The following is a 25,925-nucleotide window of genomic DNA, read 5'->3' as shown; positions in this document are numbered from 1 at the left end:
TTGGGCTTCAAAAGGGTTGAACACCTACGAGTTGCAGCTCTCGTCACTTCTCAGCATCACACTCCACTTCTTCCCTCAGCATCTTTTCTTCCTCTTTCCTCATTACGTTCCGAAGAACAAAGAGCGTCCTCCTATAGCTTCTGCGACCTTTTGTCTCTGAATCTTTTGAGGGCCTCCTCCACCTGGTGCTCCTGTTGACAGAGTTTTATTTAAATGGCTAGGAATAGGGTGCCTACATTTCCATGACTAGCTCTTCAGAATACAGCATCAGAGTACATTGTATTGTTATGGTTAGAAAGTAGCACTCATACCAGTCTGTTACTGAAATATGCAATCTGGCAAATGTAGCTCTGCTGAGGGTAGGAAGGGTGTTATGGGTTAGTAAATCAAGTCTGAAGCGAGCACTCTATTTTGACATGTTCTAATTGCACATTTTCTGTTTACTTGACAGTGCATTAAATTTTAGAAGTAGGGCAAAAGTTATGGCTTAGAAACAAAGATGAACATTGTTTTTTCTTCAAATATATTTCACCTGTTAAAAAAAATTCTACCCAATGTAGTGTCCTACTTTCCAAGTGTTCATGTTTTCAGTCTAAGATTACTCTTTTACAGGGTAAAAAGTCAACTGAAGCACATAAACCTCATTAATCGGAGTTTTTCAAATGCTGATATGGTTGCATAGTCTTTTAAAGGCCTTTGGGCATTAGACCTATAGAATGTGATATTAGTTATTGGCATGTCTGTGCAACAAAGCACTTGAGAGAATGACTGACAGGCCATAAGTGCATATCAGAGAGAACCTGTGCTTATATCTGCTTCAGTGACTTTATTAGCCACACCCTTCTTGTAAATTGTAAACTGTCAGTCATGGTTCTGTAGTGATGTTTAAAACAAGTCAGGGTCTAATACCCCCAACTTCTTTTATGTCCTAATTCCTTAAGGTACATTTAGAAAATGCATCTGTGTTTTGTCTCAGTGTAGGATTTGTCTAGCAGCCATTGAATAGTGAGCCCTATAAGTGTGATTTGAGCACAAGATGAAGTGATAGTGTGTGTCATGTGTGTGAATGTGTATATTATATGTATAATATACACTGCTCACATACATTCTTAGTTACACAGTGTATAACTTTATATACTGTCTCTATAGAGATTTGCACAATGTTTAATTAACATGTTATATAAGTTTTTACATAGCATATGTTACTAATACATACTGCATCAACGTTACTAATTTGGGTATATGTGTATAAATATATATACATATACATATATAAGAAAAAGTGAAACAAGAGTTTCAATTATGTGGAAGGAATATGCTAAAACTAGAAACTTGAAATCTAAGGCCCTCAATTCTGTATTTTCTAAAATCAAATAGATTACTTACACGATTTGAGAAGAATTAAAGAACATAGCACACCAAATGGAGACCCACCGCTCATCGAATTCAGTGGGAGTTGGGCTTGCTTATGTATCGACTACATTTAGTTCATACTTCTGTATAATCCACTGGCTAAGAATATATTAGTCTTATAGAGACCATGGTGCTTTCCGGTTTTGCTACAGAGGTTCTGTTTATTGTAGGGCTTGTTTTGTTCTGGGTGAAGAGCTGGTCCCATCATTTTTCTCCTAAATTTTTTTAAAGCTTCTTTTAATTACTCTGTGTTTTGCACACTCAAATTTCAATGGCTTACAGTTTTTTACTTGATCAGAAAGCTGATTTAATTTGCTGCAAGGTTAAATGTTAAAGGTTTCAGTCCTATGACCATGAATTATCAAATTAAATTCAGTGCATTTAGCGTAATTGCTTTAGTAACTTGGGTGCTTTCTAACTACTCCTCTTCTGAATTTTAGCCTCTGAAGGACAGATCCACTAAATAAGCCTTGAGGGGCACAGGTGGGCTAGGCTGTTCTTTGGGTTTCACCTGTGGGGTCTTTGGGTATCTCTTCCAGTCTGACCACATCCTGAGACCATGTCTGATGAGGCCTGCTCTGCTGACAAGTGAGAGAATTTAAACACCTGTCAGTTTCAGATGTTTAAGCCCAAATCAGTTTTGAAGTAACAAGAAAGGGTGAGCAAATGGTTCACATTTCAGGCAGTTGTCAGCTAAATATGTGCACTGGTCTGTTAACTATTTGGCCAGGCACTTCTTGACTGCTTAGCCTTTCTTTTTGCCCTTAGACGGCAGCTGTATAATATGAGAAAGTTTTTATCAGAAATGTCATTATCATGGGCTAAATAGTAAAGCGTCTGAGTAAAATCAAAAGTAAAAAACTTAAATACAGCTCACAAATTATTTTAAAACGATTTTCGTATTTTTCTGAAGCAAACCACTTGCATTCCTTTTCAGCTTGTTTACCATATTCTCTGTAAAAGCTGAGAAACATTCTTAATCCACGTAGCTAGGGGTGGGAAAAACAAATTTTAAAAAGGACAGAGTGTCTGTCTTAAATGTCCTGGCTTTAGTTAGCTTAGGTTAGATATTTATTCTCTCCTAAATGCATGTACAGAGCTCCCATTAATTTTAATAGGCATGTGTGTTCATCAGGGAGAGACCGTATTCCATGCCAGCATAGTTTTCTTTTAAATTCCCTTGGTTTTTTGTTTGTTTGTTAAACCTTTGATGTCTCTTAAAGGTATATTATGCCCCTGATAGACATGAAGGGCTTTTGGAGATTTCACAATACAATACATAATGATAACACTCATAAAATATTTCTCCAGAATATGTACCAAATGTTCAGAGTTAAAAATATATGTACATAAACTCTAACCACAAAAGTATAGTGACAATTTCAGAAAGAACTAATTATATACTACTGTAATCTACCATATAGCGTGCAGAGCTCCATTTCCTTCAATGGGGATGCATTCCAGTGGAGCTGTTCACACTTACTACATATTGCAGCATCAGGGCCTAAATATCTTGTCAGGTAAATGTATAAAATTCATGTTAACATTGCATGTGGGGAAAATAAAGCCTGTCTTGTATGATGTGTACAGTGTTATTATTAGATGCAGTTATTTGTTAAGCATCAACAACGTGCATGGTGCTGTACTAGGGATCACATGAGAATCTCCATCCCAGTGATCCACCTAATCACATAAATAAAAAATCTACTTGTCTGGTAAACTAGAATGGCTTTTTAGAGTATTTTTATTTATTTAGTTAAACAGATAATGAGGCTTGGCAGGATTAGATTTTTATTAGTAAATGTCTACTTCACCATACACACACAAACCGACCAAAAAATAAAGATTTCCATTGAAAATAATCTAAATTTACAAATAGGCAAAGTAAGAAAAATGCTACTTGGTAACTTATTAGGGTTGTATTTAAGGATATTTACTTTGTATATTTTGACAGGTGATGTCATCAATTTGTGTTTTAACAGTTATAGAAATTTAACTTTTTGAATCTCAACATCAGGTGTCATTAAAAAATTGTCTGCGCCTCCCATACAAATTTAAATGGATAAAAATAAAAATGCTTAAAAATAAACATTGATATTATCCATCAAAATTGTAAAAATAAACATTGAATTCTGCAAAGCCTAGAGATAAGCATGAATAGACTGCCTATGCAAGACTCTCAGAGCCCTTGGCAGAGAAATAAAAACACAGGTCTGTTAAAGGCTTATCACTAGGAAAAGACATCAAGGTTAGCAACCTCAGTGTAGTTTACCAGGATGTATATCTCGACTTGTTCTGTACTGAAGACATAATTAACACCTACCCTCAGTGTAACCAGGCGAAGTTGATGGTGATGTAGCTGGTTGAGCTCTACCCACATAGACCTTGGATCAGCTACATTGAGGTAGAATATGTTAAGTTGGGTGTTCACTAGCGAAAGGTCAAGGTAGCAACCCTCAGTGCCTTTTCCTAAGACACAGGCAGTGGTGGTACAATGGCAAACTAATAACCTTTCCCTGCACAAAAGCAGCCTCACCACAGAACCAAAAATGCTCCTCACTGCAGATCCTGCAAAAACATAATTGTCCCAATAAAAATACACACTCCTCCCAACTTCCCACCCCTTCCCAAATTCCTGCCCCAAAAGATGAGTGTATATCGTATTATTCAGACTGTTTCAGATCAGGGGCGGGAAAGAATTCCAAAGTTAAGGGGCCCTCCCAAAGAATGCCCTTGCTGGCAGCTCTCTCTCTTATACACCAATGGAGTTCCAGGTCAGACACCTCCATAGGTCTCAGCTGTGGCAGTGTCACGCATGTATAAGTACTGTATATTCTGAAGATTTGTCCTGTGTATGCTGAACATGTTTGTAAAAGCTTTGGAAAGCATGATGCACTTGCGAGATGTGCAGTATATAAAATGAGAGAGCTACTTTGGTTTATCATTCTCAGGTTTTTCCAATCTGGCACTTATGATGAGGACCAGATCAAGGAACCTAGTGTCTGCAGTGCTTGAATTGCATTAGTGCATGTGGTTATGTCACACCAACAGTTCTTACCACTACTGCTAGAAACAAGCAAAGGAACAAAGGCAGCAGGAAATGCAGTGTGATTTAGTGAGTATGACACTGAATTGGGTGGCAGGAGAGCAGAGTTCTATTCCCAGTTTGCCACTAACCTACTGTGTGACCGTGGGCAAGGCTCTGTACTTTTTTTTTGCCTCTGTTTCCCCTCTTCATCCATTGTCTGGCTTGTCTATTTAGACCATAAGTTCTTTGCAGCAAGGGCTGTCTCTTACTACGTGTTTGTATGGTATCTACTGCAACAGGATTCTGCTCTTGGGTGGGATTTCTTATAATAATAACAAATATTTTAAAAGTATAAATAGTAAGGGGAGCATACATCCCATCATTTGTTTTCCCAAAATTTGAGCGCTGAGGGAATTGAGGGCACTAAGCACTTTGCAATGTCAAGTCCTGTGTGTCTTAAATGCTACAATTAAGCAGGGCAAGTTGCTAATCTTGCAAACTGCATTTTGCTGACACTTCTTTGCATATGTTATGATGGTCTGTGGCAACCTGGAGTGATTGTTTTAATAGTAGATGGCTGTTAATGGAAGTAATTATAATTTGCAAATACAGAGCACCTTTTATATTAAGATTTCAAAGTGCTGGATGCGTATGAATTAAGCTTCACACGATCCTATGAGGTAGATGACTTTATTGTTGTTGGTATAGAATGATGTGCCCAGGAAACGAGGTCAGTTTCTACCTGATTGGCATTTTCTCACCTCACACCTGAACAGAACTGAGCAGCCAATGGAACGGGGATGCCAATGTGAATGACCTTGCACCATCTATCAGCCAGCCAATTTTGCCTGGGCCAGAGTGAACAGCACAAGGCCTGAGCTGGCAGTTACACTCTGGAAAAATTTGGATGTTAGTTTTTCTGGTTTTAGCTAGTCCTGATGCATTCAGAGTGGTGCTAAAAAGAGCAGCTAAACCAGAAAAAGTGTGGAGAAAAACAGATGGATTCACCATTTTTTGTAGTCCATGAGCAGCGTAAACTAGCCTGAGTTTTGCCAAGCCTCTAAAACACTGTCCACAGTGGCATCTGCCATAAACAACACTCTACCCCAGACTCTTAGCCATATTTTTTCCTGACGAAGAACGGTAAGTTGCTTTGGAACAGGAAGGCCTCACTGATGCTCAAACAGAAGATGGAGCTCTTGTTCCTCCTCGACCTTCCTTCCAGAGCTTTCCACGTTAATAGTAAAGATTTGCGTTGCAACTTAAGTCCAACTAGACAACATCTCCTCTCCCTCAGCCAAAGCCAAGAAGCTGTCTACATTAAAGATACGTATTATTAAACCCATGTGCGTCTTGCCAGCAAAGGTTGAAAATATTCCATCATCAGATCCTACTGATAATCTTTCTTTATGCAAAGGGTCACGTCTTTGAGGAGTAAGTGTGACGGGGTCCTGAGCATTAGACAGTCACTCCTCAACCACTCCTCAGGCAATATTGATTTGGCAGACCCCTAATGTTTCGGGTTACAGCATCAAAAAGGAGGAACTCAAATTAGGTTGTTTTGCAAGACCCTGTTCTTTTTCAAAATATCACTAAATCGTTAAAGGTGATTCTGCCTCCCCATCTGAAGCACATCATATTAGCTTTGAGGAGGAGAAGCCCAATAATAGTATTCCCTTCCATCCAGTGCCCCAAAAGTTAAGTAACTGCATCTGGGTAGTGCCAAATAGAGGCTTCATTCTCCATGCAGACAGAAGGGCTTGTCTATATGAGGAAATTGACTGAAACAGCTGTTGTGGAATATCTACTACTGTGAACACTCTATTCCAGAATAAAAAGTCACTTTACTCCTGAATAATGAGTACCATTCCAAAGTTGAGCAACTATTCTGGAATAAAATCACTTTTATTCCAGAATAAGTGTCCACCCAGAGAGCTATGCCACAGTAGTTCATTCAGCAAGAGCTATTCTGGTCAATTTTCCCATGTAGACAAGCCTTTAGTAATACAAGGCAGCTGTGTAGGCACAAAGTCTTAAAATTTGTTCCCCAGGAGCCAGGTTTTCAGGGAGTCAGTCTCCCCTTCCTAAAGAGAGCAAAACCAATCTCAAAGATCCACTAAAAGAGACTGACAGTCTTTTTTCAAAGGTTCTGGCATTATGTTCCTATACTTTGCCAGAGCTCTAATGGAGTAGATTTCAGAGTTGGTTATTTTTCCCCTCCTCAACAGCTTTCACTTAAGATGTGAAGAAGAAATTCCACCTTGCTGAGTATCTTAGTATGTGCAAAATGCATACCAAGATTCCATCTCCTATCAGCCAGGTCTACCACTGAGTTTTAACGTAGCCCACAGAGCCCTCTGGCTTAACTCTTCATTAGTGGGAGAAATGTCCACTAAGTGAAAATTAATGGCTCTCCCCTACTGGAGTAGTTGCCTTGATCCCCTTAATCAGACCCTGAATTGCTTGCCCCTGACACGTAGGAAGTGCAAAGAATATCCCAATAGGGCTCATTCCTGATGCAGAGCTAACTTTCAATATGTCTCTTCTATAAAGCAAGGAAAGAAGAAAGTGTCCCTCCAAGTCAAAGGCTTGTCGCCAGCAGCAGAGGTCTGAGGGCACGTGAACATACATAATGTCATTTTACCTCCAGGCCCCTTTGCATTAGAGGCTGCCTCCTTCAGTTTCAGCAGCAATGGAGGCACAGCATTTCTAGCTGGGGGGCTGGGTTCATTAGTGCTGCAGGTTTTCATAGACTTTCTTCAGTTTTCCTCTTTATCCCAAATTGCGCATCTCTCTCCCGCTGTTTCCCAGGACAAAGGAGTGAAGGGATAAAGCCAATACAAGACCTCCTTGCCCGGGTGCTGTGACATCAGTCTCAAGATTTTTTGCCACCCACAATAACTATAGCATCGATTCAGATTATTAATTTAGAGGTCTGCTTAATTTATTTCATTTGAAAGAAATGGTCTGATTGGAATTGCTTTAGCCCGGATAGACTCATATGGTTGCCACCAAGATGTTCAACACAGAGTCTGCCTGTGCAAACATTGGAGCCAGTGCCCCAGGGAATTTCCTCATATCAAAAGGATATAGAGGATGTGTACCTGCATGTCCTTATTGCTTCCTAGAATCAACTGTCCATGCAGTTTTGCTTTAGAAACCTGTACTTGGAGTGTTGCAATCTCCCTTTTGGACTTGCTGGCACCTAGAGTTTAAATACAGTAAAGAAAACATGTTAGTGACCCATCTCCAGGAGCAGGGAATTGCATTGATTCGTTTTCTCAACAGTTAGGTGGTCTGTAGCAATTCCTTTTGAGAGAATGAGACACAATTAGCCAACTCTTGCACTCTAGCCTAGTTCCAGATCTATCAACTTGTTATAAACCTGCTCAGAAGTTTTCCAATGCTGTCCCAAAGTCTTGTCCACCTGGACATCTTCTGCATCAACTTCAAAAGGGAGCCTCCTTGTCAAAGAATAACCAAAGTAAAGCCAGGAGTCTAGGAGTTCCAGGTCTTTCCTCTCTTCACCAAAAAATGCACCTACTCCAATTGCTTGTCTCCTGTCTCCAGGTGGTTCCCTGCACTGACTTCTGATTTTCCACTCTGCACCTGTTTCTTCTGAACTGGAGTTATCTCAGTCCCTGGACTTGGAGAGACTAATAAGTATCCAGATGCACATCAAAGTTTCCCTCTTGTGGCAACTTGGAGTCCAGTCTGTTAAGCAGTTTCACTAACCAATATCTGAGGGGTAGTGTTGAAGGCTGTCATGGTATAATTCCCCACTCTGAACTTTAGCGTCCATAAGATGGGGTACCAGCATGAATTCCTCTAAGCTTAATTACCAGCTTAGAACCTGTAGCACTGCCACCAACCAGGAATTCCAGTGCCTGGTACACTCTGGTCCCCCCAAGACCTTGCCCGGGGAACCCCAAGGCCCAGACCTCTGGATCTTAACACAAGGAAAGTAAACCCTTTCCCCCTGTTGCCTCTCCCAGGTTTCCCCTCCCTGGGTTACCCTGGAAGATCACTGTGATTCAAACTCCTTGAGTCTTAAAACAGAGAGAAAAATTCACCTTCCTCCCTCCTTCACTCTCCCCCTCTCAGACTCTCCCTGAGAGAGAAAGTAATCCTAACACAGAGAGAAAATTAACCTTTCTCTCCCCCTTCCCTCCTTTCTCCCCACCAATTCCCTGGTGAATCCAGACCCAGTCTCCTGGGGTCTCACCAGAATAAAAAAAAAACAATCAGGTTCTTAAACAAGAAAAGCTTTTAATTAAAGAAAGAAAAAACAGTAAAAATTATCTTTGTAAATTTAAAATGGAATAGGTACAGGGTCTTTTAGCTATAGACACTGGGAATACCCTCCCATCCTAAGTATACAAGTACAAATTAAAATCCTTTCAGCCAAATACACATTTGAACTCCTCCCAGCCAAATACACATTTGCACTCCTCCCAGCCAAATACACATTTGCAAATAAAGAAAACAAACATAAGCCTAACTCGCCTTATCACATAGTATATACTATTTTGAATCTATAAGAACCTGTATCAGGGAGATTGGAGAGAAACCTGATTGCACATCTGGTCACTCTCAGAACCCAGAGAGAACAACCACCAAAATCTAACAGCACACACAAAAACTTCCCTCCTTCAAGATTTGAAAGTATCCTGTCCCGTGATTGGTCCTCTGGTCAGGTGACAGCCTGGCTCACTGATCTTGTTAACCCTATTCAGGCAAAAGAGATATGAAGTACTTCTGTTCCATTAACTCTTAACTATCTGTTTCTGACAAAGGCAGATGGCATATAGGAGGCAAAACGGCTAACGGAAATTGTCCCATTTCAAGACAAAATTAGATACATATGTTGTTGTGCTACAAGCTATAAGAAAAGCCTTGTTTGCATGTCATCAGAGGGGCCCGGCTGTTCTAATTGGGTCACAGTTCAAAGGTGGTTGCAGGGCCGGCGCTTCCATTTAGGCAACCTAGGTGGTCGCCTGGGGCACCAGGATTTGGGAGGGCGGCAGACTGCTCCGGTGGACCTCCCGCAGGTGTGCCTGCGGACAGTTCGCTGGTCCCGTGGCTCCAGTGGAGCATCTGCAGGGACGCCTGCGGCAGGTCCACCGGAGCCGCGGGACCAGCGGACTGTCCGCAGGGACGCCTGCAGCAGGTCCACCAGAGCCGTGGGACCGGCGAGCCGGCCCTGCACCTAGGGTGCCAAAAACCCTCGCGCCGCTCCTGGGTGGTTGCCTACCTGTACTGGCAAGGAGGATACCAAGTGTCCCAGGCAATGCTTTGAATACAGCATGCTGTTTCAATGAGCAGCAAGTCATCTGAAGCCCAGATCTCAATCTTTCTTGTTGAAGGAGTCTTCTTCCAGTGGTCCTTCTCTCTCTGCTATTGAGGCAGAAGTTTCTTGCCTAGAATTTCTTCAGTGTTCCAGTGAACATCCAGTTTTCCCAGGCTTTGTTCCAGGACCCTCTGGCCTATCAGGGGACATCTTCTCAGGCCTGTAGCCCAAGATTCTCCTTCGCATATTTCTGGACTCCTCCACAGAGTTGTAGCAGGCAGACATGGTTCTCAGCCAACTATCCATAGCATGTAAGTCCTTTCTACTTCACTCTTCTGATGTCTAGGATCTTTCTGGTGCCACAGTCAATTCATTAGGCCTAACAAATTTCCCCTTAGCATTGAATCCATAGTACAATTATTCCCTTTCCAAAAATTCCCTTAGAGCTCTTTTTAGACTAAATCCTTCCTTCAGATTGATTCTTCCTGCCTGGAGGCTGAATCTACTGTTGCAAGCTCTGTAGGTCTACTCTTTGAAGACAAAGCATTCAGTGAAAAGCATTTACCCCTTAAGGTTTGTTTTCTGGTGACCATTTTATTAGCTTGATAGGTCTCCAAGCTGGCAATAATTGTTGAAGGCAAACATTATTTTTCTACACATGCCCTTCCTGTTTTCATCAGCTCCAGGAAATTGTGTTTCACCTTCAACTGATTGCATATGTGCATTCCTCTCAGTGTGCACGCATCCTGTGTGCAGTCACCAGAAGTTTTTCCCTACCCTTTGGGGCAGCTCAACTGCCCTCTTCTATTGTGTGCTGCTGGCATTGGTATAAAGGGCGCAGCCAACCCCGAGCCCCCTCAGTTCCTTCTTACAGCCCATGATGGTCACTGGAACTGCTCTTCTTGCTTTTGCAAGTACTTTTCATGGACTGCATTCGCTTGTATTATTGTAAATGGTTTAGTGTTATTAATGTTTAGTTAGGTTTATTTACCCTATCTGAGGGGTTTATTCAATTCCCGGTGTGTTGGTCATTGGTCTTAAAGCCCCCATGTTGGCTGTTGAGTACTGAATAAGTGGGATACACCCTCCAGTTTATTTCTTTCCCTCTTTTCCACCTTCCCTTCAGGGACCCCTCTCACTAAGAACTTCTGAGGCAGGGGATTCAATATCTCCTTCATTTGGGAGCCATAGAGGACGTTCCACAGAATTTAAAAGGGAAGTGTTTCTACTCCTGTTATTTCCTAATCTCAAAAGCAAAGGGAGCTTTCAGACTTGTCCTAAACCTGAGACAGCGCAACAACTGTCTCAAATGATAAAGTTCTGCATGGTCACTCTGGCATCCATCACTCCTTCTCTGGACCTTGGAAACTGGTACACCGCCCTCAATTTAAGAGTTACCTACTTTCATGTGCCAGTATCCCACGGGCACAGAAAATTCCTCAGGTTCGTAGTTAAGATGGCACATTACCAGTTCACAGTGCTTCCATTTGGCCTCTCTGCAACTCCTCAGGTGTTCATGAAATATATGGCTGTGGTAGCAGCATTTCTGAGGAGACTAAGAGTGCGGGTCTACCCTTACCTCAATGACAGGCTAGTCAAGAGCTGGTCCAAAGCCCTGGTTATATCCAGCATTCAACTCATTCAGTCAGCATTCAAGGGCCTAGGCCTATTGATCAATGCAGACAAGTCTACTTTTTGTTTGTTACAGAGGACAGTTTGTAGAGACGGTGCTCGACTCTAGCCAGGTCAGAGCATTCCTCTCAGAGTCAAGCTTCCAATCTATCTGGTCTCTAGTGACATAGAAACATAGGACTGGAAGGGTCATGTAGTCCACTCCCCTGCACTCATGGCTGGACTAAGTATTATTGACCATCCCTGACAGGTGTGTGTGTAACCTGCTCTTAAAGATCTCAAATAATGGAGATCCTACAACTCCCCTGGGCAATTTATTTCAGTGCTTAACCACCCTGACAGTTAGGAAGATTTTCCTAATGTCCAGCCTAACTCGCCCTTTCTGCAATTTAAGCCCATTGCTTCTTGTCCTATCCTCAGAAGTTAAGGAGAATAATGTTTCTCCCTCCTTCTTGTACTTGAAAACTGTTATCATGTCTCCTCTCGGTCTTCTCTTCTCCAAACTAAACAAACCCAATTTTTTCAATCTTCCCTCATAGGTCATGTTTTCTACACCTTTAATCATTTTTGTTGCTCTTCTTTGGACTTTCTTCAATTTGTCCTCAAGTTTCACCCATTACAACAACCCGAAACTTTATGAGGCTTGTAGGCAACATCGCCTCGTGCACATGTGTAGTACAACATGTGAGGCTGCACCTCATACTTCTCCAGACATGGCTGACCTCAGTGTACTCGCCCAGCCATCTTCATCTGGATGCTGTGCTCTTTGTACCTGCACAAGTTCTAATTTCCCTGAACTGGTGGTTGGATCCTCCCAATGTTTGTGTGAGTATTCCCTTCATCACCCTCAACTGTCAGTGACTCAGCTCTCAGACCTGGGGCCCCTCCTAACTCAGGGTCTTTGGTCATCGTGGGAGCTCTCTCCTCATATCAATGTCAGAGAACTGAGGGTGATCCATCTTGTCTGTCAGGCTTTCCTACCTCATACTGGGGGGAGAAACCTGTTTTTTCTTACAGACAACACCACAACTATGTTTTACCTCAACAGGGAGGGAAGAGCTTGCCTATCCTCCTTTTTCAGGAAGCAATTCAGTTAACCACAAGGTCTCTTGCCTTCCGGGGGTGCAGAATGAGCTAACCGACCACCTGAGCAGGTCATTTTTGAGTCACTGCGAGAGGTCACTTTGCACAGATGTAGCCAGATGTATTTTCCAGCAGTGGGCAGACTCCCCAAATAGATCTATTTGCAAACAAGTCCAACAGAAAATGTTACCTGTTCTGTTCCCTGAAAAACTACAGACCAGGCTCAATCACAGATGCCTTCCTGCTACCCTGAAAAGAAAAAGCTTAACTATGCTTTTCCCCCATTCCTCTCCTACACAGAGTGCTACTAAAAATCAAGCGGACCCGCACTTAAATTATATATAAATTATATTCTCTACTGGACCTCTCGGTAGCATCTCCATTCTCACTCCCACTACACTCAGACCTGATCTCCTAAGACCACGGTTGCTGCTCCACTCAAACCTACAATCCTTTCATCTAACAGCCTGGAAGATCCATAGCTAAATCTTAAAAAACAGGCTTGCTTAGAGTAAGTTCACCAAGTCTTCACACGACACAGAATCAACCTGTGGGACTCATTGTCAGGGGATGTTGTGAAGGCCAAAACTGCAATGGGGTACAAAAAATAATTAGGTCAGTTCATGGAAGATAGATACATTAATGGATATTAGCCAAGGTGGTCAGGGATGCAACCCCATGCTTTGGTTGTCCCTAGCCATGGACTGCTGGAAGCCAGACTGGCCAACAGGAGATGGCTTACTTGATAATTGCCCAGTTCTGTCCATTTCCTCTGAAGCACCTGGTATTGGCCACTGTCAGAAGACAGGATACTGGGCTAGATGGACCATTGGTCTGACCCAGTCTGGCCGTTCTTAGGTTCTTCCTAAGTAGCGGAAAGCCCACTATCAGGGCCCCCTGCCTGTCAAAGGGGAAGTGGCTCTCTGTGCTTGTCAAACCAGAGTTTCACTGTTGCATTCATCCATCCAACACATACTTGACTATCTGCTGCACCTGAAACTGCACGGTTTCCTAAAAAAGGAGAGATAAGTGAGCTCCTCCCTGCCTCTTGAGGTAAAACATAGCTGTGGTGTAAGAACAAGGCTTAGCAGTTTCCTCTGTCAAGGTTCACCTGGCAGCAATATCAGCTGTCCACCTTTACATGGATAACTGTTTGGTTTCAGGACTCACAGTGCTGAAAGCAGTTCTGCCCCTTGGCTGGGGCCTGGTCTACATTACGGGGGTAAGTCAGCCTAAGTTACACAACTTCAGCTATGTAAGTTAGGTCAACTTACTGTGGTATCTACACTGGACTGGATCAACAGGAGAAACTCTTCCATTGACTTACCTTACACCTCTCATTCCGGTGGAGTACCAAAGTCAAGGGGAGAGCGATTTGCAGTCGATTTAGTGGGTCTTCACTAGACCCACTAAATTGACCCCCAGGGCATTGATTGCTGCAGCGTCGATCCCCTGTAAGTGTAGACAGACCCTGAGAAAGGTAATGCTTCCTTAGAATAGCGATCAATAGCAAAGGGAAGTTTGCAATCTACTATGACTTAGGGCTTGTCTATTATACTGCTTAAGTCGATGTAACTTGCGTTGCTCAGGGATGTGGAAACCCCCCCCCCCCCCGAGCAACGTAAGTTATATCAACTTAAAGCAGTGTCCACACCGCGCTATGTCAGCAGGAGATGCTCTCCCACCAACATAGCTTCCTCCTCTAATTGAGGTGGAGTAATTACATTGATCCGAGAACACTCTCCCATCAACATAGCATGTCTTCACCAGACTTGCCACATTGGCACTGCAGCAGCGCCGATGTATCGTGGTAATGAAAACAAGCCCTTAGATACAATAGTAATGAGCCTGGTATAAGACCCTGAACAAAGCAGACTAGTTGGGTCTTCCATGTATACTTTCACTAAGACACTATAGAGCAGGGGCAGGCAAACTTTATGGCCTGAGGGCTGCATCGGGTTTCTGAAATTGTATGGAGGGACAGTTAGGGGAGGCTGTGCCTCCCCAAACAGACAGGCATGGCCCAGGCCCCGCTCCCTATCCAACCTCCCCCCCCCTGCTTCTTGCCCCCCTGACAGTCCCACCCGGGATTCCTGCCCCATGCAATCCTCCCTGTCCCCTGACGGCCCCCCCGAGACCCCTGCCCCATCCACCACCCCCCCACCCCATGCTCCCTGTCCCCTGACAGTCCCTGGACCCCCCCACCCCTGACTGCCCCCAACCGCCCCATCCACCCCACCCTCTCCTTCCTGACTGCCCCCTGGGGATCCCTGCCCCCATTCGACACCCCGTTCCCTGTCCTCTGACTGCCCCACTCAATAGCCACACACCCCATCCCGACCACTACCCCAAACTCCCCTGCCCTCTATCCAACCTCCCCCCTGCTCCCTGTCCCCTTACCGCGCTGCCTGGAGCACTGCTGGCTGGCTGTGCTACAGCTGTGCCGCCCAGCAGGAGCCAGCCACGCCACCAAGCAGCACAGAGCACCAGGTTAGGCTGCAGCTCTGCAGCTGCGCTGCCCAACAGGAGCTCGCTGCCCAGAGCATGGCGCTGGTGGTGCAGTGAGGTGAGGCTGCGGGGGAGGGAGGAACAGCAGGGGAGAAGCCGGGGGTGAGCCTCCCAGGCCAGTAGCTCAGGGGCCGGACAGGAGGGCCCACAGGCCATAGTTTGCCCACCTCTGCTATAGAGTGCGCACTCCCACCTCTGCTGATCCAGCCTGTGGCCAAACAGTTCTATCCTCCATGCTCAATAAGTTGTCCTTCCCTGATAGTTTTGTGGGATTGCTAGTTATAGCCCATTAAGTTACAGATTAACCTTGTCCACCAAAGAAATACCATTTATGAGTAAGAAAATGGGTCTAGTCAATAGAGGGGTTAGCTATAAAACCCAGAAGCCCTGCCAGCCTATCCCCTGCTATAATTACTAAGCAATAATGGTATTAAGTTGATCATGGTATACCATGACAGGACCACTTACCGCACGTGTTACCACTATATAGAGATGTATATCTGCTTGCGCTCAAGCTAATTAGGTGATCACATGCTTCCGAAGACTTATCAAACCTAAAGCTGAAAATGCAGACCTTTTTATTGCCAGGAGACGGCTCATAAGATTGGAGTCAACATGCCTGCAGGGGAGGGCATTGCAATGGCAGATCCCTGCCTGCCAAAGCTGCTCCAGCTGGCAATGCATCAAAGCCTGATCTTGTCATATCTGGAGCACATTGTAGGACCCGCCTCTTCGGTCTGGCTTTTCTGTGCTTTTGGTACGTCCTGGGCAGTCCCTTGGGAAACAGCGTTTACGTTAGCAGGGTTCTAGGGTAGCCAAGTAGATGTGCTCTCTTTTCAGCCTATATTGTATTTTTAATTAAACTTAGTAAATAGCTTTGAGATGCTCTGGTGATGAGCACCTTCTAAACGTGTGTGATTAATTAGCAAAACACCACACACATACAGGGTGAAATCCTGGCTCCAGTGAAGTCAGTGGCAAAACTCCCTTTAACTTCAATGGGGCCAGAATGTCACCCATGTATTCTATGCACATCCTTACATCATCTAAGAGCAGAACAACAATAGACTCAAGGTGAAACAGCTGTGTAACACATATATGGTCATACTCAGTGTTACTCACACTTCTGCGGTAATTACTTGCATGTAACTATCTCCTTTATCTTTTTAGGACAGTATGTAAAAATCTTGATTTCAATGTGAAACAAGCATGTGAAATAAAGAAATGCATAATTCACATGAAACTAGCTGGCCCGGAGAAAAGATAATTTGGTTAAATGTACCAAAAGAAAGGGATATGTTTTGACTAGTTGAGCTATTATGCCACAGTAACACTCAATTGGTCTAAGTACTTATATCGTTTGAGTGCTTGCATTGTTTCTTTCTGAGCAACCTATGGCTTACTCTCTTAAATAGCAGTGGCTGAAGTATGTCTGGTTCACTGGGAGTTCATTGGTATATATTTGCAACTCCTGAAGCAAAAAACTGATATTTTATCTTTAGAAGGAGTTACATTTTTTTGAACTTATTGAATTTTTCAAAGATCAGCATGAAGAGTTCTGATTAAATGCTTGCTTCAGCGTTTTAAAGGCTTCTTGTGTCCCTGTTGCCTAAGGAGGTCGTGCATTACGATTGCTCTGTAAACATCAGATTGTACAGAATTGGCTGTGCATACCATGCAGCGCACACAAAGACGAAGTCAAATGGCTTATCTTGCACTTATCAACTAGTTTATTTTTCATGCCCCAAAAAAAAAAAAAGCTGGATTTTTACAAGAGCAGCTGCTACTTTGTAAATATTTTAATGGCGTCTGTTAAGTAGATCTGTCAATTTTGCAAACAATATTAAAATAAGATTTTCATTCTGCCATGTGATTGCATGTCTTGAGATGTATTTTATCCCTGAAAGTCCTGTGGAGGAGACTTGAGAATGGATTTTCTTTTTTATTTGCAGGCACAGAGCCCACAGCAAATAGGTGCATTTAATGCATAATTTCACTACCAGGGAAGGAGTGTGAGTTCCATCACTATTGCATGAAGTCTTCTCAGAATGCCTTTCTGGCTGGATAATATGAAAACCTGTCAAGGGGCTAATACAGAACTAACTTTGGCTCTTCCAGCCAGGTGCTACATGTTACAATCACAGCTGCCAGCAAATTTTAGGAGGATGGCATAATCATACATATGGATCCCTTGAGCACACTGCTTTAATCTAAGAGTATGTTATCATCATATAATATTATCCTAACTGTTATCTAGACAAATGTGATCTTCGGCCATTTAGCAAGATATAAGTTAACATCATAGCATTTAAAAATGCTTTAAAAATCCTTTAAAAATGAAATCTTTCACACTCTCAAAGAGAAGAGGCAAAGCCGGAAACTGATCTCTGCATTCTTTTAAATGTTGTGCAAATTCAAATTCAAATCCCCAGATCTGAACTCAGCAAACTGCAGAGTCCAAAATCCAAACCTGGAACAGGCCTATATTTGTGGTTCTGCAATAACCAAGACTACACATTATCTTGAAAAGTTGTCATCATCTAGGGCTGAAATCTTATGTGAACACCTTGTGAGCCTTCCAGTACCACCAGACCAAGTCCTGATTTAGCCCTGAACCCTACCCTAAACCTAATCCAGATATGAACCAGCCCATCTCTACTGTATTAGTGTCATTTTGACCAGAGCTCAGTTCTTTAAATTAGATGTAGGGAAAAGTAATTTTTTAAGAATGTCTAAGGAAAAATGCTTCAGTATATTAAAAGTAAATCTGTGCCCACAGGAAACAGGAATCCAAGGATCCATAGTGAAGGTTTATATTTCTTCATTCCAAAGATCTTATAGCAATTGATCCTCATGGTTTTGAGCTGCTATTCACCTTCTCCTGAATATATCCTGTCATACTGTAGCACTAGAACCTCTTATCAGGAAGAGCATTGGGACGGTATGCACCATCATGTTTTCTCCTGCTCCACTGCCTCCAAAATATACAAAGGTCATTCTTCCTTCTTTCATTCCACCTATAGTAGAAGAAGCCACTAGTACCTCTAGTGAGCCTTTGGGGCCATCGTCATGTCATGGTGTTTTTGTTTTGCCTTAAGGAATTCCCTCACTGTCCTAAAAGTAAAAAAAGATGTAGGGATCAACTTGTGTGTGGCCTGATAAAATAATATCTACCCGTTACATGTGAATGGACTTTGGTGGGTATTTTTAACTTTTTTTTAATGAATTTAGTGATCATGAAAAGTGCCAGAATGCCAGTATTTATCCACAGAAAAGAGAGAACACGTACAAGCTTTCCCTTGCTCCCTGTTAGTATTTCTCAAGCGTGTTCTGAAGGGACCACCTTTAGAGATAAGAAACATTGCATAGACCCATTCAAGTCTTTGGCCTCTGCTCTATACTACCAGCTAGGATACAACTTAGTGCAACATGTGATGCTGGTTTTGTGATTATGGTAATGATACTGTGGCCTTTCATCGCTAGGAACTAGACTGAAACTATTAATTTATTTCACAGTAAGCACTGAATAACCATCAGATATAATTAACTTCTGGACACAGAGCCTGGCTTGGATTTAAGTTGTTACATAGATGTGAAAGTGCCAAAACTCATTAGCATTCCTAAGGGCAAGCCAGTTCCCCAGAACTTATAGGACCAAATTCAGAGGGGTTGTGTAAATTGGTAGATGATAGATTCACTTACTCTCAGTTAGAGTCCATTAGACGTAGTCACACCCATTTAATTATCTGTGAACTGGTATAACTAAGGGCTTGCCTACAACGCTACAAAAATATCCAGGTTAGCAGACTTGGTTACAGCACCACTGTCCCCTGACCTAGTCACAACACATTTTAATTTGCATGAGACCTACCTGTGTTGTAACCAGACACATCCCAGGCTTCAGCCCACTTATGCCTCCTTGTTACAGCACGGTTCAATCCCCTGCATAGGACAAACGTTAACTATGTTGAAACAATGTAAAGGATCAACTGAGAAGTTGTGGGGTTCACCCAGGCCAGTAAGGGCCTTTGGTCACAGTCTGCTTTGTAACACTGGATGTCTTGTGGCTGTGCAGCTTTGGACCAAATCTGCGACTCCCCAACAGCCTTCCAGCAGCCCACAAACCTTACCCTGGCTTTGCCCAGCCAAATTACTCCATGCAAACTGACCTTGGTACCCTTCCAGGCCTGAATTCATCCCGAAATCATTCTATTCAAGGAACCAGTCCCTCTCACTGGACCCTCCCAGAGAAATGTTCAGTTTGCTGCCTTTACGGAGGCAGAAAAACACTGTAACCTGTTAGCTGTCTGGAAGCACACTTTTCTGGACATACCCAGCACTGATGAGTTGTAATGACAGCAAAACAAGTTTACCACCAAAAGAATATGGATTAAGTGATACCAAGAAAAAGATAAATGGTCGGGACGGTTACAAGCAAATACAAGTGAAAACACATATCTAAAAGTCTAAAAACTTCATCTAGCAAGAGACAGTCTTTGTTCAAGATGGTTTCGCTCACCCCCAGTCTCCTTTCCAGCCTTTTTTTGGCTGGTCTGGGCAGGCTTCATTTCACAGATCAGCTGGCTTGGTTTCTTTGTCTCCTAAAGTGAAGGATAAGACTTGAGTGTCTCTCTGTCCCTTATATTCCCAAAGGGATGTCTGTCTTACAAGTTAGGAACATCTCCTGGGAATTCAGTCTTCTGTCTCTCTGGAGTGCAGGAACCATGTTAATGCTCTGTCTCTCGAGCTCAGGATCAGGATAACCCCCACAAGTTTAGCTCAATGACTTTGTTTACTGCTGATGCATAAGCTAAGGTTAAACCCACATTCCTTTGTGTAGGCCAGATCTGTTTATTGCCTTTACCTCGGCTAGGCTGTCTGGTCTTAAACCTGTTCTAGTAACATCATAGAGAGGGAATTCATAGCTTTACATACTGTATAACATTACCATCTATATCAGGGGTAGGCAACCTACGGCACGGGTGCCAAAGGCGGCACACAAGCTGATTTTCCGTGGCATTCACACTGCCTAGGTCCTGACCACTGGTCTGGGGGGCTCTGCATTTTAATTTAATTTTAAATGAAGCTTCTTAAACATTCTGAAACCTTATTTACTTTCCATACAACAATAGTTTAGTTATATATTATAGACTTCTAGAAAGAGACCTTCTAAAAAGGTTTAAAATGTAGTATTGGCACGCAAAACCTTAAATTAAAGTGAATAAATGGAAGACTCAGCACACCACTTCTGAAAGGTTGCTGACCCCGGATCTATATTATACAACACTACTACTAACTCTCATGTTAGTAGCTTTCATATACTTCACATATCATACATTGTACAAATATTATTGCAGTAATGTGTAGGCTGTGAATACAGGGGTGCCCAGGATCACAGTCTTCCTGTTAATTACTTTTGTAGCGATACACGTCTTTTCTGGTGTACCTCTATGTGAGTTAAACCAATTGCAACTCCCTTAGCATCTAAGACATGGTTACTTGATGAATATGCCCACAATGGAATGAAATCCCAGGGTTCATAGATTCATAGATTCTAAGGTCAGAAGAGACCAATGTGATCATCTAATCCAACCCCCTCCACAAAGCAGGCCACAGAACCCTACCCATCCACTTCTATAGCAAACCCCTAACCTATGCCTGAGTTATTGAAGTCTTCAAATTGTGGTTTGAAGACCTCAAGCTGCAGAGAATCCACCAGCAAGTGACCCATGCCCCACGCTGCAGGGGAAGGTGAAAAACCTCCAGGGCCTCTGCCAATCTGCCCTGGAGGAAAATTCCCTCCCGACCCCAAATATGGCAGTCAGCTAAACCCTGAGCATGTGGGCAAGACTCACCAGCCAGCACTCAGAAAAGAATTCTCTGCAGTAACTCATAGACTCATAGACTCTAGGACTGGAAGGGACCTCGAAAGGTCATCAAGTCCAGTCCCCTGCCCTCATGGCAGGACCAAATACTGTCTAGACCATCCCTAATAGACATTTATCTAGCCTACTCTTAAATATCTCCAGAGATGGAGATTCCACAACTTCCCTAGGCAATTTATTCCAGTGTTTAACTACCCTGACAGTTAGGAACTTTTTCCTAATGTCCAACCTAAATCTCCCTTGCTGCAGTTTAAGCCCATTGCTTCTTGTTCTATCATTGGAGGCTAAGGTGAACAAGTTTTCTCCCTCCTCCTGATGACACCCTTTTAGATACCTGAAAACTGCTATCATGTCCCCTCTCAGTCTTCTCTTTTCCAAACTAAACAAACCCAATTCCTTCAGCCTTCCTTCATAGGTCATGTTCTCAAGACCTTTAATCATTCTTGTTGCTCTTCTCTGGACCCTCTCCAATTTCTCCACATCTTTCTTGAAATGCGGTGCCCAGAACTGGACACAATACTCCAGTTGAGGCCTAACCAGCGCAGAGTAAAGCGGAAGAATGACTTCTCGTGTCTTGTTTACAACACACCTGTTAATGCATCCCAGAATCACGTTTGCTTTTTTTGCAACAGTATCACACTGTTGACTCATATTAAGCTTGTGGTCCACTATGACCCCTATATCTCTTTCTGCCACACTCCTTCCTAGACAGTCCCTTCCCATTCTGTATGTGTGAAACTGATTGTTCCTTCCTAAGTGGAGCACTTTGCATTTATCTTTATTAAACTTCATCCTGTTTACCTCAGACCATTTCTCCAATTTGTCCAGATCATTTTGAATTTTGACCCTGTCCTCCAAAGCAGTTGCAATCCCTCCCAGTTTGGTATCGTCCGCAAACTTAATAAGCATACTTTCTATGCCAACATCTAAATCGTTGATGAAGATATTGAACAGAGCCGGTCCCAAAACAGACCGCTGCGGAACCCCACTTGTTATACCTTTCCAGCAGGATTGGGAGCCATTAATAACTACTCTCTGAGTATGGTTATCCAGCCAGTTATGCACCCACCTTATAGTAGCCCCATCTAAATTGTACTTTCCTAGTTTATCTATAAGAATATCATGCGAGACCGTATCAAATGCCTTACTAAAGTCTAGGTATATCACATCCACCGCTTCTCCCTTATCCACAAGGCTCGTTATCCTATCAAAGAATGTTATCAGATTAGTTTGACACAATTTGTTCTTTACAAATCCATGCTGGCTATTCCCTATCACCTTACCACCTTCCAAGTGTTTGCAGATGACTTCTTTAATTATCTGCTCCATTATTTTCCCTGGCACAGAAGTTACACTAACTGGTCTGTAGGTTCCTTTGTCTAAATACTCAGATCCCATCCCATCCAACATCCCATCACCAACCACTGGGCATACTTATCTGGCAATAATCAAAGATCAATTGCCAAAATTAGGCTCTCCCATCATACCATCCCTTCCATAAACTTATCAAGCTTAATCTTAAAGCCAGATATGTCTTTTGCCCCCACTACTCCCCTTGGAAGGCTGTTCCAGAACTTCACTCCTCTAATGGTTAGAAACCTTCACCTAATTTCAAGTCTAAACTTCCTAGTGTCCAGTTTATACCGATTCGTTCTTGTATCTACATTGGTACTAAGCTTAAATAATTCGTCTCCCTCCCTAATATTAATCCCTCTGATATATTTATAAAGAGCAAGCATATCCTCCCTCAGCCTTCTTTTGGCTAGACTAAACAAGCCAAGCTCTTTGACTCTCCTTTCATATGACAGGTTTTCCATTCCTCGGCTCATCCTAGTAGCCAGCCCCAGAACCTGTTCCAGTTTGGATTCATCCTTCTTAAACATGGGAGACCAGAACTGCACACAGTATTCCAGGTGGGGTCTCACCAGCGCCTTATATAATGGTACTAACACCTCCTTATCTTTGCTGGAAATACCTCGCCTGATGCATCCTAAAACCACGTTAGCTTTTTTCACGGCCATATCACATTGGTGGCTCATAGTCATCCTGCGATCTACCAATACCCCAAGGTCCTTCTCCTCCTCTGTTGCTTCCAACTGATGCATCCCCAATCTATATCTAAAGTTCTTATTATTAATCCTTAAGTGCATGACCTTGCACTTTTCACTATTAAATTTCATCCTATTACTACTACTCCAGTTTACAAGGTCGTCCAGATCTTCCTGTATGATATCCCTGTCCTTCTCCGTGTTAGCAATACCCCCCAGCTTTGTGTCATCCGCAAACTTTATTAGCACATTCCTGCTTTTTGAGCCAAGATCGGTAATAAAAAGGTTAAATAAGATTGGTCCCAGAACCGATCCTTGAGGAACTCCACTAGTAACCTCCTTCCAGCCTGACAGTTCACCCTTCAGTACGACCCGCTGTAGTCTCCCCTTTAACCAGTTCCTTATCCACCTTTCAATTCTCATATTGATCTCCATCTTTTCCAATTTGACTAATAATTCCGCATGTGGAACCGTGTCAAATGCCTTACTGAAATCGAGGTAAATTAGGTCTACCGCATTTCCTTTGTCTAAATAGTCTGTCACCTTCTCAAAGAAGGAGATCAGGTTGGTTTGGCATGATCTACCTTTAGTAAAACCATGTTGTACTTTGTCCCAATTACCATTGACCTCAATGTCCTTAACTACTTTCTCCTTCAAAATTTTTTCCAAGACCTTACATACTACAGATGTCAAACTAACAGGCCTGTAGTTACTCGGATCACTCTTTCTCCCTTTCTTAAAGATAGGAACTACGTTAGCAATTCTCCAGTCATACGGTACAACCCCTGAGTTTACTGATTCATTAAAAATTCTCACTAACGGGCTTGCAATTTCATGCACCAGTTCCTTTAATATTATCAGATAAAGATTGTCTAGGCCCTCCAATTTTGTCCCATTAAGCTGTTCAAGTATGGCTTCTACCTCAGATGTGGTAATATCCACCTCCATATCCTCATTCCCGTTTGTCATCCTTCCATTCCATTAGTAGAACTCAAGTTAGCACACCCTAAGTGTTAACCTGGGCTTGAGCATCTACACTCATTTGTAACCCCAGGTTAGGAATTATTGAACCCTAGGTCCCAAACTGGTGCTCTAGCATCTACACTGAACTGTGCGGGCTGGAGTCCAACCACCCTATCCCAGACTTCCTAGCACCCTCCCAAAATGGCTGCTCTAGCCCTTTGTTCATGGTGGAAAACTTGACTGTCCTCCAAACTTGACTGTCCAGAGGACAAAGAAAGTCAGCTTGAGAGATTGTGGAATACTTTTGGCAGACTGCCAAAGCAAAGTCAAAAGGGGCTGCATCAATGGTGCAAAGCAATAGGACTTTAACCCCCCGGCCCGCCTTGGTTCAGGTCCTGCGACCCTGGGTCCAAGCCCTTGGTTAGCATGATTTGTGTGTAGATGGAAGGGGGTTAGGCTTAAGCCAAGTATGAATCCTGAGCTTACATTGCAGTGTAGTCATACCTTTGGAGTCTGGGCCTAATTCGGAAGTGCTATGCATAAGGAGGCAGGGAAAGTTACGTATTGGTAAGTGAGTGTGACTCTAAGGACTTGTCCACACTTAAAACACTATGGAAGTGCAGCTTCACCTCAGCAGCACTTCAGTGTAGACACTACCTATGCCAACAGATGGGGTTCTCCCATCAGTGTAAGTACTCCTCCTCCCCAAGAGGCAGGAGCTAGGTTGATGGAGGAATTCGCCCATCAACCTAACGCTGTCTACACTGGGGGTTAGGACGGTGTAGGTACATCTCAGGGAAGTGGATTTTTCATAGCTATACCAATGTAAAATTCTAGTGTAGACCAGACCTCTGGAAGGCTAAGTAGGTGTGACTTATGTATTGCAGCTTGGCATAACAGGAAAGTATAAATTAAACCAATTTAGACAAGTCTCTTAATTTTTTATATTGTGAGAACTGGAATGGTGGTAGCTCATCTCTGCTTCAGAGCTGAAAAACAGAATCTCTTCCAGGCCAAATCCATTGAAAATGGATAGCACAGTGCTTTGAAAACAGTTCTGAGAAACACAGTTCATTACCAAAGGGTCTTACAGCTTAGTCCACTGAAATTAGGGTGGCTTCCGAGACCTGCCTAAGCAAAATTCCTAAGCAAAATTCTATTATTGCATGTTTAGGCCACTACCTGGAGCTCTCTGCAGTCCCTTTTTTAGTTAAGAGAAAGAGAGGGGCTGAGAAATGAAGTTAAGTGGTTACTATTCATTAGTTTTGCCAAATGGGGCTCTCTGGAGACAGATTTAGGCAGAAGAAATTCTAGTTTACTTACCAGGAATTTGAATTTTCCAGATATAGTATGTTGCCTCCATAGAAACACGCTCACTCTCCTGCTTTCACTGCTTCTCTTTGGAATTTTTATCCCAGACAGATGGACAGAAACTTAGAGTGGGATCAATGTCTCTTCTTTAATAGAGGAACTGTTGTGCGCATGCATCGAGGCATGTGGCCCCTTGCTAAGCTAATTCCGTTTAATGGTTCCCTGCCTGCATGATGCGTGAAAGCAGTGCAGCCAGAGCATTCTAGTTACGGGCACTGTAAATAAGCTAGTTTACTCTTGTTCATCTCGTTCATGACATTTTCATCTCACACATGAACAGCGTGAAAAGTAATAAATCTTGGGGAGTTAGCCCTTTAGAAACTGAAGGATCAGAAACCCAAGTGACTTTGCCTTCCTAAGCTGGTGAGCACTTCTGGGTCTCTGGCCAAAATGTAAAATACAACAGTGAGGTAACGCTTGCAGTAGCTTTATGTTCTCCCCACTGCCCGTGGTGTTACCATGGGTATTGTGCAGATTAGGTAATACAGGATTCAGGGAGGTAGAGAACAAGGGGGAAAAACAGGATTTAAAGGGAAAAAAAGCAAAAGGTTTTATGATTTTGAGAAAAACCTTTTAAAGTCTTTATCTGTAACAGGATGTTTCCTTAATCCATACTCTGCTAGCCTAGGGTTTGATTATGCCTTTTTTTTTTTTTTAAAGGGTCACACCTACAGTATGCAATTTTTCTACATCTTTTAGATGGT

At 42.9% G+C, this 25,925-nt stretch overlaps 1 protein-coding gene across 8 annotated transcripts in view; it reads left to right on the top strand.

The window, feature by feature from the left end:
- The window catches only part of WDPCP (WD repeat containing planar cell polarity effector), a 248,216-nt gene that overhangs the window by 200,737 nt on the left and 21,554 nt on the right, over positions 1-25,925 (top strand). The gene's annotated exons all lie outside the window — the stretch shown is intronic.

Source organism: Gopherus flavomarginatus, chromosome 4 (genome assembly GCF_025201925.1).
Source record: "Gopherus flavomarginatus isolate rGopFla2 chromosome 4, rGopFla2.mat.asm, whole genome shotgun sequence".
Taxonomy (NCBI): Eukaryota; Metazoa; Chordata; order Testudines; family Testudinidae; genus Gopherus; species Gopherus flavomarginatus.
The sequence above is the reverse complement of the archived record's forward strand: the minus strand, read 5'-3'. Positions and strand labels throughout refer to the sequence as shown.